The 15,725-nt window shown below is 37.4% G+C and overlaps 1 long non-coding RNA gene and 1 pseudogene across 1 annotated transcript; one reads left to right on the top strand and one right to left on the bottom strand.

Moving 5' to 3' along the window:
• Positions 1-1,260: 1,260 nt before the first annotated feature.
• LOC143412961 (uncharacterized) lies at positions 1,261-2,590 on the top strand. Its single transcript, XR_013093496.1, has 3 exons — positions 1,261-1,564; positions 1,762-1,848; positions 2,557-2,590. It is a non-coding gene; the product is annotated as an uncharacterized LOC143412961 (long non-coding RNA).
• A 5,487-nt stretch (positions 2,591-8,077) lies between these two features.
• LOC143413081 (nectin-4-like) overlaps positions 8,078-15,725 on the bottom strand; it is an 11,564-nt pseudogene continuing 3,916 nt past the window's right edge.

The following is a 15,725-nucleotide window of genomic DNA, read 5'->3' as shown; positions in this document are numbered from 1 at the left end:
GTTATATTGAGGGGTAAAGCTTATATGAATCACACAGGCATGATTCTACTCCTATCAGGCAAAACGTCCTCTTTTTAAATAATAATAATAACAATAATCATCACTTGAGAACAATAAACATATAATTTTTATATCATAACCTACAAACTAATCTAATGTAATTTCCTTTCCAGTCTTTCTCACTCACTATGTGTTAATAGACCTCTCTGCATTGAATCATATCTGTTATTAACCTCTGTCTCTCTTCCACAGCATGTCTTTATACTGTCTTCCTTCTCTCACCCCAACGGTCGCAGCAGATGGCCGCCCCTCCCTGAGCCTGGTTCTGCCAGAGGTTTCTTCCTGTTAAAAAGGAGTTTTTCCTTCCCACTGTCGCCAAAGTGCTTGCTCATAGGGGGTCATATGATTGTTGGGTTTTTCTCTGTATCTATGAAGCGCCTTGAGACGACTTTTGTTGTGATTTGGCGCTATATAAATAAAATTGAATTGAATTGAATTAATGTAAACGATGATTTTCACTTTTTCACCAAGTTACACATTGCTACTTTCACCTTTAGTTGGTTGGAATGGAGGCGAAGTTAATTGGATCCGCTCTCCCTGCCAGTGCGCCATGGCACGACACTTTTCATCACTTTTTGACAGGAAGCCAAGACTTAGTATTTGCCAAAAAACATTATTGCCCGTCAAGGCTGGACTGGGACAAAAAATTGGCCCGGGCATTTTGACTAGAGACCGGCCCACCAGGGGTAAAACCGCAAAGGATTCTGGGAACTTGTGGCAAGAGCTACTAGCGCACGCAGGCTTTCAATTACACTCAGTTACACAGCGATAAAAAGAAACCCAAAAAATGTTCAAGGTTCAAGGTTCTTTATTTGTCACATGCATAGTTATACAAGTATAACACACAGTGAAATGTAGCCTGACACGCTCCTCGACATGTGCAAAAATTGGGGGGGGGGTGTAGAGGAGGAACATTATATATATATATATAGTATATACACTGGGTGAATGTGCAGTAGTAGCAGCAAGCAGGTGAATTCTGTACATTAATGTCAAGAAGCTGTTGTATTATTAACTGCAATAGCCGGTCGCATGACAGCCAAGGGAAGCCGACGGGTAAAGAGATCGTTTTTCTTTTTTATCGGATTACGTCGTTGAAGAGAAATTTTTTAAGCCATGTTTCCGAAGTAAGAGCCGATGGATGGTCTGGATATACCAAATATAACGTCTCAGAACACTCCAGCTCAGGGGCGGAGCGTGGGGGTGGCTTACTGGGCTTAAGCCCGGGTTGTTTTGTCAGAAGCCCGGGGTCTTTTGGAGTGTAATTTTTTCATAGTTAGATGCCTGGCTGACAACTGTATAAAACAAAAAGTACACACAATATTCGAAGCACATAGTGCACACTGTGGGAATTTACGACTGTGCGTGAATCCCCCCCTGATATTGGTATGATCCGAGCTCAGGCACTAAGCGACTGAGCGAGGGGGCGGGGCAGCTGCTACCTGTTAGTGCGCTGTTGGAGAAACAGAGCCAGCCATACTAAGGAGAGCTTAAGTTTGACCAGGTACCAAAGCAAATCATTCGTACCGTACAAATAATGTAAATATGACGGTGAATCACGAAAGATTGATATGAAACTGATCACTTGACCAATATTACGTTACTTGCTCTTCAAGTGAATCAACAAATGGCGAAATGAAAAGCCGAACAAATGCTATTTTTTAGAGTCTTAGCTTACGTGTGTTTATTTCATATTTTCAGTTCTTACCCTCCCCGACTAAATCGGTTTCAGTTATGTACTGAAATATAAGAATGGACATTAGAGGCTTCTTTCAAAGAAAAACTCAGGTAAATGTTATTTTATATATTATGCTTACTATGTTGTTCAGTATATTTCTATGCAAAACAAGAGGGATTTCAGTACACAGCAAGATATTTACATTTGTAACCAGATATTTACATACACTTTATGGAGAAAACATAAAACATTTTTACTGTACAACATCAATTTAGAGTAAACTTTTGTTTTAGATAAATATTGAAATATCTTTTGAATTAGTTAAATGTCAGAATAAAGAGAGAGAGATCTGTCTATTTATTATCACTTTCATCAAATTTAGGAGTACATATACACTAAGTTTGTTAATTAATAAGAAAACTCCAGACGATTCCATTCTGAGCTGAAGAAGCTTCTGATAGGTTAGTAGAGTCCATGTGAGTAAACTGGTGGCACAGCTGTGGATGCATATAAGGCAAAACACAGAGCCTTCTTCTTTGAAATGGGAAAATCAAGAGATGTCAACCAAAACACCAGGAAAAGAACTGTGGAGCTCCATAAGTGTGGCTCAGTTTGAATACAATTTGGTGCCATTTGCAATTAAGAAATACAGATAGTTTCTCTCTTTACTCTTAAAGTTAACAAATATGTTTTTTATATTTATCAATCTAAAAAAATAAACATTTAGTCTGATTTGATGTTACAATTAAAAAAGTGTTTGTTTTGATCTGAAGAGTTTGTAAATATCTGGTTTCAACTGTATATTTTATGATTGTCAGCACAAAGAGAGAGAGAGAGGAACAGAGAGAGAGAGCAGAATGAGGACAGAACAGATGAACAAGAGCAGGTGAGACACACATGTTAGTCAAATGGTCGTTTGCCAAAAGTATCACCGTATCATAGGTCCTCATGTATCTCGTACCTAGTGTTTCTTTTTAGGTTTGCTATTTTTCAAATTCTATATTTATTAAGTTATGCAGGCTTGTTTGCACAACAAGGCCAAACTAATTATATAAACTTTTCTCAATCTAAATATTGTACTTTGGTAGATTTAAAAAAATAAGTGTAGTGCAGGTCTATGATGATTTTTAGTGCTACTATCATCTAGTTCTGATTCTGGTTCTGTCTTGGTTAAGTCCTCAGTAGTCCTGATTTTGAACTGTTGTAGTCCTGTTTTAATTCTGGATCAGTTCTGCGTCTGGTTGAATTGGGGTTTAGTCCCTGTGTCTTGATACAGCCCCGACTTCGTTCTGTCTTGCTGCTTAATTAAAAAACTAGTTTAAGGTGTCCTGCATGTGTGATATATATATTTCCCTATATGAAGTCATTCTTTTTTGAACAAAACTCAAAACAGAGCCAATTAATCTTTCAGTCATTTCTAACCCCACCCCCCCCCCAAAAAAAAAAATCCCACATGCATACTACCCTTTAGGGCTAAGCCCCGGGTGTTTCAAATGTCTGGCTCCGCCTCTGCTCCAGCTCACATGTTAGTCTGCTCCAAGCATTCCCACAAAGGTCAGAGTTTTGTAGTAATTAATACGTCATTTTTCTTAACATAATTGGTGATATAGGTTACAAGCAAGTCTGGTGCTGAACAGAAATTGTCGCGCTATGCTCCTTTATTTATTGTGCATAAATAGTGAATTGTCCTGACACAATATTGCGTTTCGCTTCTGTTATTATGGTACATTGACAAAAACATATACTTTTATTCACAGGATAAAACAGTTGTTTTGTATCACTAATTGTCCAGTGCGATTACAACATACAGTATTATTGTCACTGCTACATTTCTGTGATGCTACCAGAAATTATTTCCACTACTAATTAATTACCGTTGAGCTCAAAGGTTATATTAATAAACGGTTAACGAATGTGTATTTATGACGACGATTTGTGAGACTGGTAAACTTACCTTTGTTCGTACGATGGTCTTTCGTTCTACACGGTGCATTTCAAGGTCCTGCACCCATCCGTCCGTAAACCGTACCTGGGCTTGTTGCAGTGACCTGAAGTTACTAAACTTCATGAGTGTATGCACTCACTCCAAGAACTGTATAATTATAAATCTCAGCGTGGTGAAAGTCGGGCAGCACGCTAACGTCTTTTGTCCACTCTGTGTGCTCGTAAGGGTCTGACCCTTTCACTCCTTTGATTTTTTCCTCGTATCTCTTCTTTGTCTTTTCGTCAAGTCTGTCTTTGTACGGACCGGTGTTGTGCCAAAAAGTGATTGTCTGCCAAAAACTGATTTCCGGTATTTGCCAAAAAACTGATTGCTCGTATTTAAACTGCTATAAGTAACTTGTTGGGCTATAATATGTGAAACATATGTCAAATGCATCCCTCATGGATGACATAAAGTCATCTTGAGCCACAAACAACATTCGTGTAACAAGGTAGAAGTCGCAATCAGTTTTTGGCAGTGACTTTTATATAACCTTTATTTATGCAGTTAAAAAAAAATCTTATTAACATTAAAAATGTCTTTTGTAAGAGTAAGTTGGCCAAGAGGACGGAAGAAATGGCAGCAAATATTACAATAGTTCAATAAAAATATTTGAAGTGGGGATAAAGGAGCGGATTGGTTATAATGTAAGTACAATAACACAGAGTTGTAAAGATACTTGAAAAACAGATAATTTTTTAATTCTATATATAACCTCTTTGTAAACCCTGTTCACCGAAGTCTATTTACGAACATACATAAAGATATTACACATAAAAAACACACAGAAACATTGGAGATCAGTTTTTGGCAGACAATCACTTTTTGGCACAACACCGGCATTGTTCTCCTTTTGTTTTGTACATTCCTTTTTTGTACGGCAAAGAAAAAACAAGAAGGTATTGGAACCGGAGACTGAACGTTTTGCGGTGCTGCAAATGCCTGCATTTGATGCGGTACTTGGATTGTTTTGCCACGAGTTCCCGGCATGCAATGCGCGAAAATCACGCGATTGCTAACCAAGGGGAAGGTGCATCCGGCCTCCTTGGCTGTAATTGGTCCAGCCCAGAGTCGATCATGACCAATTGGCCAATCCAACACCTTTCATTATATACACCCTAAAAATAAAAATTTTTTAAAAAAAAATCCATCGGCCCATAAAAACAAAAAATCGCCAGCGGCCCACCGGGCAAATGCCCGGTATGCCCGATGGCCAGTCCAGCTATGTTGCCCGTATTTAAACTGTTATAAATGACTTGTTATCCTATAATCTGTGAAGCATATCTCAAACATATTTCTCATGAATGATATAAAGCCAGTTTGAGCCACAGACAGACGGTAGAAGCTCCAGTCAGTTTTTGGCAAAGTGACTTTTGTATCTCCTTTATTTATCCAGCTGAAAAGTCTAAAAATGTCTTAAAAAAAGACAGCTCTGGCCAATTGGGCAGCAGACAAATAAATATAATAGTTCTATAAAGATAATGTATGTGGCCAAAACACACTGGATGATTTTATGTAGGCACAATAATCCAGAGTCATAAAGTTATTTGCAAAACTGGCGTTTTCTTTATTTTATATATAACCCCTTTCATAAATTCTGCTGACTATAGTCTATTTACTAATATAGTAAAGACATTACACTTTACCTCGCAGAACAGAATTTAGTGGAGGAGATGAAATTGTTGGAAAGCAGGACATTTGTGGATGTTTTTTTTTTCTTTTAAAAAAAAAACTCAGTCTGCATCCTGCACTCAATCGTTACATTTTCTATAAGAAACAATGAAGTGAATTCGAGCCCTCACCTGCTCCCTAACACGAACAAAAAAAAGACAGTTTGTGGCCTAACTGGTCCAGACAACTGGGGAACTGAAATATAAAGTAGAAAAGGGGTAGTTTGTTAGTCAGTGAGGAGAAAGCTGTTAAATTAAAGGTTTAAATAATATGTCGTCAAAGTAGCACTTCCCTTTGTGTCTAGGTTGGGTACAGCTTCCAGAAATGAAATTGAATAATTTGCTCGGATTATATTTTTGCTTGCGGATGTTATGACATGAATATAATTCCATAGGGCAACAACAGATGAGAAATTAACTTCAATATCGATTAACTGGATATTATAAACTTAAATACTTCCATCGTTACCCAGAAGGAAGGACTGTAGGGAGCAAAATTAGTATTTTTATTATTTTTACTTATATTTATATCCATGGTATGTGCATCACTGAATAACACATCACAGTAAAGAGCTCAACTTAGCTTTCCAGACTTTCTTCTAATAAGCAGATGTGGAAACAAGCAATTATAAAATTACAATGACTACATGTTCAATACTGCTGCAAGCACTTTCAACTGCTGATGAAAGCAGTTTAAGCTGTTGGTGGAAACACAAGTACAGATTTCAAACTGTACCTACACCTGTTCTTCAGGTCTGTCGGTGGAGCCGTTTATTCTTTTCTTCCACAGCTGTCAGATTGCTGAGGCAGACAATTCAGAAGATTTGTTTAAATTTACATTTAATTTCAAATCTTTAAAGATGTTTTATATAAAATAATTTAGTATTCAACACACAATGAAAAAGATCAGTTTTATTCCTGAGCTGCTTATTTTATTTAAGAGCAATGTTTTTAAAAGTTTTTGTAAAAATAAATATATCTTCAGTATTTTCATAACAGACAGTTTTACATTAAATAAATTAATTAGTACAAGAATATTTTGAGACATATTTAACTTTGAGTGAAACAAAAGAGGACCTGCTGTTGTTCTTGTTGTTGTCCATGTTCTTGTTGCTCATAATTTGCTGTTCAAAAAAATAAAATATAAAAGAATGACACAGTATGTACAGTTAGGCCTTCACAAGTTATTCACAATTATGTAACAGTACAATAACATTTTTGTTAATAAAATCAATGAATAATTGTCATGAATGATTATTATCTCAAAATAAATCAAAATAACTGATTATCATGTTGGCCATGATCATGTAGAAACACTGACCCCAGTATATGAAATTGAATTTTGTTAGTAGAATTAAATGTTGAGCTATTCCAAATGTTTTATACATTCAGTTTTTTTAAACATAATTTTGATGCTGGAAAATTTTGTTTGATCTGTACATAGAATATTGCTTATGAATATCCCTTTTATTTCTCCTTCCTGGATGAAGTCAAGTCTATTGTACTTAGCTAAGTAGTGCACTTTGTTTTTACAGAATGTATCAACTTCTTAGAGTTTCTTTGACAACATCTGCAACTTCCAAACAACTTTCAGATTGCAAATGCCACACGTAGATTCCTCTCCATACTTTCTACCTGTTAAATTTATGAAGAAATAACCCAGAAACAGTCCAAACAGCTTTTGAGAAAATTGCTGAAAGAATTTGGAGCGCCTCAAAATAAAGACTGCATAAAAAATAAAACATATTTTTTCAAAATTTTTGAACTGAAGAGTTTTCAATTTGAATAACTGCATATGCTTTGACATCAGAGGAATAACATATAATTCTGCATATTAGTTACGTGCAAGTTAATGTTTGACGTACCTTTGAAGTTTATAAAAGTACCATACTGCATCCCCAACAACATTCAAGGAAAGCAAAACACCAAATAACGCCCAAGCAGCAGCGGATGCTGCTACAGAGACAAAATAATGAAGAATATTATTAACATTAACATATTATTCATTCTCATTTTTGCACTATTTAGTTTTATAATTCACATTTAGGTGATTCAGGCACTTTTCAAACAACATGTACCCAACACAAACCAAACATAGCAGACCACAAAGAACACAATTCACAGACCAGCTTGGTTGGAGCCAAATAAATGCCTCTGGTGCTTTTTGCCGGTGGTAATTGTGCTACTACTGTGAAAAACAAAGAAAGTGGGAAGGTGAAAGGTGTGTTGGAGTGAGAGAGAAGGTAAGGCAGAAGTGGGGGAGACAGTGGGTATTCATGTAGGTGAAGGGAACACATGTTGAAGTGTTTAGTAGGTACGGCGTTGAGAAGAGAATTGCAGAAGGACAGATGGTAGTAGACAGAAGCGGTCCTAGCCTGTTTGGTGCCCTTGGCGAACACTCCCCTTCCCCCCTCTTGTGGAGTCTTGCCTGGTGTAGTAGACCCCAGTCTGTCTCTGTCTCTCTCTGTCTCTGTCTCTCTCTCTCTCTCATATATAACAACTTTGTTGTACTGACAAGTTCTGAAGCATGAAAGTAAATGAGATAAGTTGATATGACTGTGAAATGAACCTATCACAAGCTGGGACCTGCTCTGAGTTTCAAATGGTGGAGCTGGCGTGACACAACCACTTCTTTAAGCTTAAAAGATCAAATAGCATATCAGAAAGACACAACGTCCTCAAAAGGTCAAATCTAAAAATCAGAAACAAATTCACTGCACAGCTAAATCTAAGCTGACCTCACCTGATGCCACATGCACATAGAGCTGACCATATTTTTTTCCATATCTGTTAGATGCTTCACACTGATAGAGGCCATTTAGATCAGAGGTCAGACTCAGCAGTTGTAGCTTTGCACCATCTGCTTTGACACCAGGCTGTGGCAAAAGCTGGCCAGATCTGGAAAAATATGAAAGAGCTTCAGTTATTAGCTTTTTGAGCTAACCATTTGCTTACGCACACCAAGACGATGTATTCTTTAATTTCAACCTACTTTGCATAGCCCAGGTAACTCACATGTTTACAGTCTTCTATATAAGTTCATAACTTAAGAGTATTAAATATGAAACAAATTCTTCAGTTAGACCTTTTCAAGTCTTTTCAACGCAGAAGAGCTTGCTCCCCAATCCTTCCCAGCTACACACCTCATAACATTAATAACTTTTTTGCATTTGGTTTCAATCTGGTCAATATGCTCGAATCACCATTCATTTCCTGCACGATCTTCTTCTTCTTCTTCTACCATTTTAACGGCAGCTTGCATCCATAGATGTTGCATTACTGCTACCCCCTGGAGTTTACTTATATCACATCTAACTCTTTAAATCCTCTTAAATAATCCTGTATTTCTCAGAAACTGAAGAACCACTCCTTTCCTTTCTTGACATCCTAACCAATCAACCGCCTTTTCAAATTTGAATTCCCCCGTATTTCCCATTTCTACCCTCATCATTCTCCTATAGTTACCATATCTCCTGCACTTAATAAAAACATGTTCAACCGTTTCCATAACACCACACCATTTACATAACCCCTCAATTGTTTCCCCATCCTTAAACGACCATTCAGGCAACAATGCCCTGTTTTTATTCTACTCATATAACAATCTCCTCCTGCCTATTCATTCCTTTATTTCTTTTTACTTCTACTGTATTTTGTACCCAGTAAAATTGTCTCCCTCTAGTTTCATCATTCCATTTTCCATAACTTCTTACTTTCTTTCCAAACTATACACTTTCCTTCAGATTTAGATAATGGTATCTGAACATCTACGTCTACTCTTTTAATAACTTTAGCCATCTTATCCGCTCTTTCATTAACCATATCGCCTTTATAACTGGCATCAACGTTATTACTACACTTTTGCCCTGTTCACACACTCTGTGGTGAGCAAACATAACTTCATACAGAATGTTCTGATCATTACTTGTATTCACATTTTCAATCCTTAACACAGCTGACAATGAATCACTGCATATTATTACTTTTGCAATTCTGCTGTCTTCCACCCATTCTAATGCCATCAATATCGCATATAGCTCTACTGCATATATACTCAGAAAGTTTATGTTCTTTTCCCAAACTTGATATTTAATTCTGGAACTACCAGTTGCTTCACTTTCTGGATCTTTCAATCCATCTTTGTACACCTGCACATAGCCACTGTACTTGCCCTCGAATTTACTGTAAAATTCTTGACAAAGATCTGTTGTGACTTTTGATATCCACATATGTTCTATCTACTTGGACAATCCCATGTCCAAGTGGGCCTTAAAGGCCATACCACTGTCTGGCTGAATTATTTGTCATATACCTTAAATGCTCTTGCTCGATCATCCCCAACCCATCCAATACTATTATTGAACTCCTTCCCTCTTTCTCCACAATGTTCCAACACCTTCTTTACAGGATGATTCTCATTGGGACCTTTCAAAGAACCCAATAGTTAACCATTAACTGCTGCCTTCTAATATGCAGTGGCTTTTCTACTGCTTCCACCTGAAGAGCACATACTGGCGTTGTTTCATCCGCCCCTTAACAAATCCACAACACATGAGCTTGGATAACGTCCAGCTTCTTTAACCAAGTTTTAGCCGCTGCCCCATACACCACACATCCATAATCAATCCTTGATCGAATTAATATGACACAGATACTTTTAAGTGCATCAAAATTGGCACCCTATGACAACCCTGCTAAACACCTCATGATATTAAGAACCTTTTTACTTTTCTCCACAATGTGCTCTCTAGTTTTTCAAGTTAACTTCCTATCAAAAACTACTCCCAAAAAAACAAAAGCTCTCCACCCTTTCTAACCCTTCCCCATACAAGAACAACTGTATATCTTTACCCTATTTTTCTATTTGTGAAAAACATGACTTTAGTTTTCTCAACAGAAATTTTAAACCCCACTCCATTCCCCACTTATCTATCCCCTCTTGAATTTTTCATAACTAGATGGTCAACATTCCTCCCCCTTACCCAAGTCACTCCATCATCAGCGAGAAGTCATTTACCAAAACTATCAGATATCTCTTTAAAAATATCATTAATCATAACCGAAAACAATGTTGGACTTACGACACTTCTCTGCGGGGTTCCATTTTCTGTTTTGCATGGCTCTGACACATGTGTCCCTAGCTTAACTGTTCTCCCACAAAAGAAATCCTTTATCCAGTTAAACTTTCGTTCTCCTATTCCTAAACCAAACAATTTAATCATCAAACCCTCTCTCCAGAGCATATCATATGCCTTTTCTAAGTCATAGAACACAGCCACCACCACTTCTTTATTAATCTGTGCATTCCTAATTTCATCCTTCAGACATAAAACCAGATCCATAACTCCTCTTCCCCTACGAAAGCCACTTTGGTACAATGCTAACATATTGCTTGACTCTAAGGAGTGAACCTACCTCTCATTCACCATCCTTTTCATCACTTTACTCACATTAGAAGTCAGAGCAATGGACCTATAATTCCCAGGATCACTATGGTCCTTCCCAGGTTTCTTTACTGGCATAATTATTGCTTCACTCCCCCACAGCAAGTGATATGCATTAAAATCTCCACACCATATAATATCTCCTTTCATAACCATTTCTTCCAGCTTACTTGTTTCCAGCTTTTTACAAGGATTGTAGAAATTAATAATCCTCATCACCTTCCTTCCCAACCATACCTCAACCCCAACGTACTCGAACTCCCCCTTCCTTCCAATTTTCCTATATGGTATCCCTTCCTTAATCAATGTCAGACACCCCCCTCCATTCCCCTCTTCCCTATCATACCTAAAGTCCAAACAAGGTTTTAATCATGTTTCCTGAACACAGATTATTTCAGGCTTTTCTATTTGATCATAAAGAAACTGCTTAAAATCGTGACCATTTGTTAAAAGACTCCTTGATTTCGACTGCAAGATTAAGATGGTTACAAGAAAAGTTAACCACCACACCTCCTGGTTCACCTGACAACTAAGCTCGCCTCTAATATCCTCCCATCTGATATTCTTCATGTCTAAACTATGACATGCTGCTTTAACAATAATCTGAATCCTCGCTGTTTTTGACTTTACATCTGACGTTGCATTTATTACCCCCGCGATGAATGTCACCATCTTCTTCTTCTCTTCCTCCATTTTCCTTTCTACCATCTCCATAACCTTGTCCAGCCTCTCTTTCTTTCTTTTTTACATGCTTCTACATACTGTATGTTTCTTTTTGCACAACTTTTTCCACAACTCTCCTCTTTGGAACAAAGAGTTGTTTCATCACTTCACACCCCCAAAAAGCAACACTATGTTCTCCACCGCAACTACAACATTATGGCTTAACTCCCACGCCACACTTCCCATACTCATGGTCTGCAGAAAACTGAGCACACCTTCTCTTCCTTTTATACACCTTGGCAATATGTCTAAATTTGTGGCAATTAAAACATCTCAGTGGCTTGGGTACAAATTCCCTCACACCGAATCTTACAAACGCTCCTTGGTCATTCCCCTTACCCCTTTAGCCTCACCATTTCTTAACTTTAAGTTCTCCACCAGGTCCTGCATACTTACAGTTACCTGTACTCCCACAATGACTCCTTTACTTCCATTGACTCCCTTTTCCCCAACCCTTGCAGTATTTTTCACTTTAACTATACACACCCCATCAGTTTCACTTCCAAATTACAGCCAATCAGTAGATTACCATCTCTGAGTAACTTAGCATACTTAATTTCTCCCACTTGTGCTCTAAGCACTCTTGGCAACTTAAGTAGATCCATTCTCTTTATTCCCTCCTCCTCAAACCTCAAACCACCTCTCCCCTTTACCTTCACTATCAGATCCTTCTGAACTACCCTCACTTCTCTTTTTCCTTTTCCTTTCACTAGCCCTGTCCCTCTTCCTGCCCCTTCCCAACTTTCTCCCAATGATTTTCTTCACACTGCCCGCCAACCTCCTCCTCTTCACTATCATCCATGTGTTTCATGTTATACAGTGCTCAATCCAATACCTCTCTTTCTCTCCTATGACTTTTTTTTTTTTTTACTGTACTGAAATAAATATTTCAACTGAAATGATTATTCAAACTATTTTATCTGCTCCAGGTAAATTTTGCATTCGGGTTGGCTTCTGTCACACACTCAAACGAGTCCTCGGAAATCTTCTTAATGTTCACTTCTGTGGGAGAAACTGAGAAAAGACAAAGAAACACACGTGTTAATCCTGAAGTTGGAAAATATTAAATCATATCACTATAATGTTTCAAATTTGCCTGAATCTTGTCAAAGCCACTGTTTTAGATACTTTTCATTTAGTTTCAGGGAGCGATTCTTTCATATGCTTTCAAGGTTGTCACCAGATCACCCACAAACCTTTTCCTCATCTGCTATTCTCTGTGCACACCATGGATCTTATGACTGAGGGAGATGAATGAAGCCCAATGAAGTAATTTTGAAGCTTGATAAATTAATTTGAAACAGCCTTTACGTCTTGACGTGGTGTTTAGTCATGTTGGAAGTAGAAGGTCAAAAATGAATAAATAGATCCAGATTAGAAACATTCTATTCTGCAAGATAGGCTGTGTTACTCAAATCATAGTTGAGTGGTGCTTCTATTTCACTACTATTACCCTGGATTGTTGGATTACCTTGGACTGCATTCCACTGAGAAATGACTGAATATCAAGAAATACTCTTACTGACACTTTAGCTCAGCTGAACAAAGCTTATCTGAGTTTTCTGGGTATGTTGACCTCAATGGGCATCGCTAATTCCACGCTGCTTTCAAGAATCCAAAAATAACTCCAACAGTAATGCTCTTTGCAGTTGAAACTGTTCAATTTATCTCATGTTTCTATTTAGTCGGTTTTGAGAAAAAGGAGCTTTTACAAGCACAATTCCCCAGACCACAAACAACTAAGTGTTTTGAACAACTTAATTCATGTATCAATATATAATGTATATATTGCACACAAGCATTGCAGATAATGTATTGTCACTTGTCAGCAAATGAAGGAACACATCACCGCCTGAATTAAAGAGAAATAGTTTCATCCAGATTTCCTCCCTTACCAAATGTCTGTCATGCTAAACATGGAGGCTAAAACGAAAAACTCTTCATTAAACATTTATTGCTAACTATTGCTGCTGATTTTAATTCTTAGTGTGTCCGTGTATCTTTTTCATATTTGATTTAATGATTAAAATAATGAAATATTTAAAATCGACAGACGAAAAAGAAGACAAATAATAAACTACATGAGCAGCTGATACTCACAGTAGACCTGTATGGTGAAGGGCAGGGCTTCTTCTTTAGATAGGGAGTCACCGCTGATGACACACTGGACCTGGTGACCGTTAATCTCTCTCGTAGGAACGCCAAACAGAGAGCTGACTGTGGTAGTTGTATCGTTGTCATACTGTGTGGAGTTTGTTGTTGTCCTCACTTTGTCTCCCAAAGCACCAGTGAGCCACCTCACCTCTGCAGTAGGCTTCGATCCAGCAGCCGTGCAGGTAGCAAATAAAACTTCTTCTGTGCCCAAAGTGGGAAGATTGTCCTTGATGTTTGTGAAAGGAGGCACTAGGAGAGTTACAGCAATAAAATAAATCAACATGCATGGTGAAAGGATGGTGAAAGTAACTCTGTCTCTGTCTCACACACAAACATTTAGAATATTTTAAATAAAAAATGAAAAAAAGTTTTTATACCAAGCAAGTTCAGAGGTATCTCAGTTTTCTGATTTCCACTGGGAAAAAAGGTGAAGATGCATGTGTAGCTGCCTTCATCCTTCAGGGTAACATTGGATAACTGGATTTAAATCGAGCATCTTCTCCATTGACAAATTGTGGACCCTCTCTGGGTAGGACAGTTAGGAAATTGTCATTGCGAGGTTTTTCTCTCGTCTTCCTCTACCAGGAAATCTGTGTCAGGTCATCATCGGTATCAGTGACATGACACAGTAAGATAGTGGTGCCTCTTTGAACTGCTGTTACACTTCCACCGATCATCTGGAGAGCTGTAAAGAGCATGAAACACTATTACTATTAGCTGAGATATGAATGCAACAATAAATGATAAAATATGTCTTAAGTATAATGTATCATGTTATAATGTCTTTTTTTAAATCATCATCATTAAGAAAAGGTGAGTGAAAATTTGGTGATTTTTATCTTTCGCTTTGAGATTTTTTTGAGACATTTAGGTTCAAAACATTGTGTCAGATTTAAGCGTGCGAAAATGGCCTGAAAGTGTGTCAAGAGACCGTTTTTGAAAAATCTATATCTTAAAGTGTTTGATATGTTTATGCCATTCAACAAAGGTGGTTCTAGAAATTTGTTGATTTGAGTTGGAATGACCCAGAAGCAAAAATACACCTCTATTATCTTGGATGATTTCAAAGATACACTTAGTTCTAGGAGAACCAGTTCACTTAAAATGAAAAAGATTAAAATTTTGGTAATGGCACCACTGGCAAAGCAAAATCTCATGTATCTGCTAAAACTAAATTTGATTGATTGGCTATAAAATGTATAAAACGATTGAGCTTCACTAAAACAGCCTGTCTGTTGGGGTCAGAATTGCTTCTAGATTGTAGGGGATCAAATACCTTTCTCACTCAATAACATGCCAATCGATTTATAACTTTTATCTAATGTTTTTCTAGATTTTTTGGATGGCATTCAGTCTCTCTCCAATAAAATGAAACTACAATAAAAATTAGAGAGTACCCATTTCTTCGTAAATGAGGAAATTAAAAAATTCAACACGGATCAAATATTAATTACACTCACCTGTAGATATAGTGTCTGTCTTATTAGAACCATACCAGAAACCGAACTAAACAGAAACTGTAACAAGCTGATAATAAACTATAACAAAGACATACAAAATAAATAAATAAATAAAAATCATCACCATCTCCTCATGTTGAAAATATATAAAGAGATTTGCCACAGTCTCGCGTGCAAATGGTGTTCCTCGATCTACAGCTTTGCACTGACTGATTTTCCCAGAACGCTCAGCATGAAACAGCAGTTTTTTCAAACCACATATTAGGCTTAATGGGAAACTATGGAGTGTTTGTATTTAGTAAACCTCTGTTTTGTAGTAGTATCTTATCAGGATTTCGATTATAAATGGCTTTTATATCTCATTTGAAATCATGTATGTGGATTCAAAGGACAATCTATGACCTTCCTTGATTGTCAGTATTAGGGATGCACCGATACCGATGCCGGTATCGGGTATCGGCCTCGATACCACATTTTCTAAAGTACTCGTACTCGTTAAAAGTCCCCCGATACCGAGGACCAATACCACGGTCTGAGACCTGTCTATGTTTG

The sequence above is a fragment of the Maylandia zebra genome, linkage group LG16 (genome assembly GCF_041146795.1).
Source record: "Maylandia zebra isolate NMK-2024a linkage group LG16, Mzebra_GT3a, whole genome shotgun sequence".
In the NCBI taxonomy this organism is placed as follows: Eukaryota; Metazoa; Chordata; class Actinopteri; order Cichliformes; family Cichlidae; genus Maylandia; species Maylandia zebra.
Note: the sequence above shows the minus strand (reverse complement) of the source record. Positions and strands in the feature narration are given on the sequence as shown.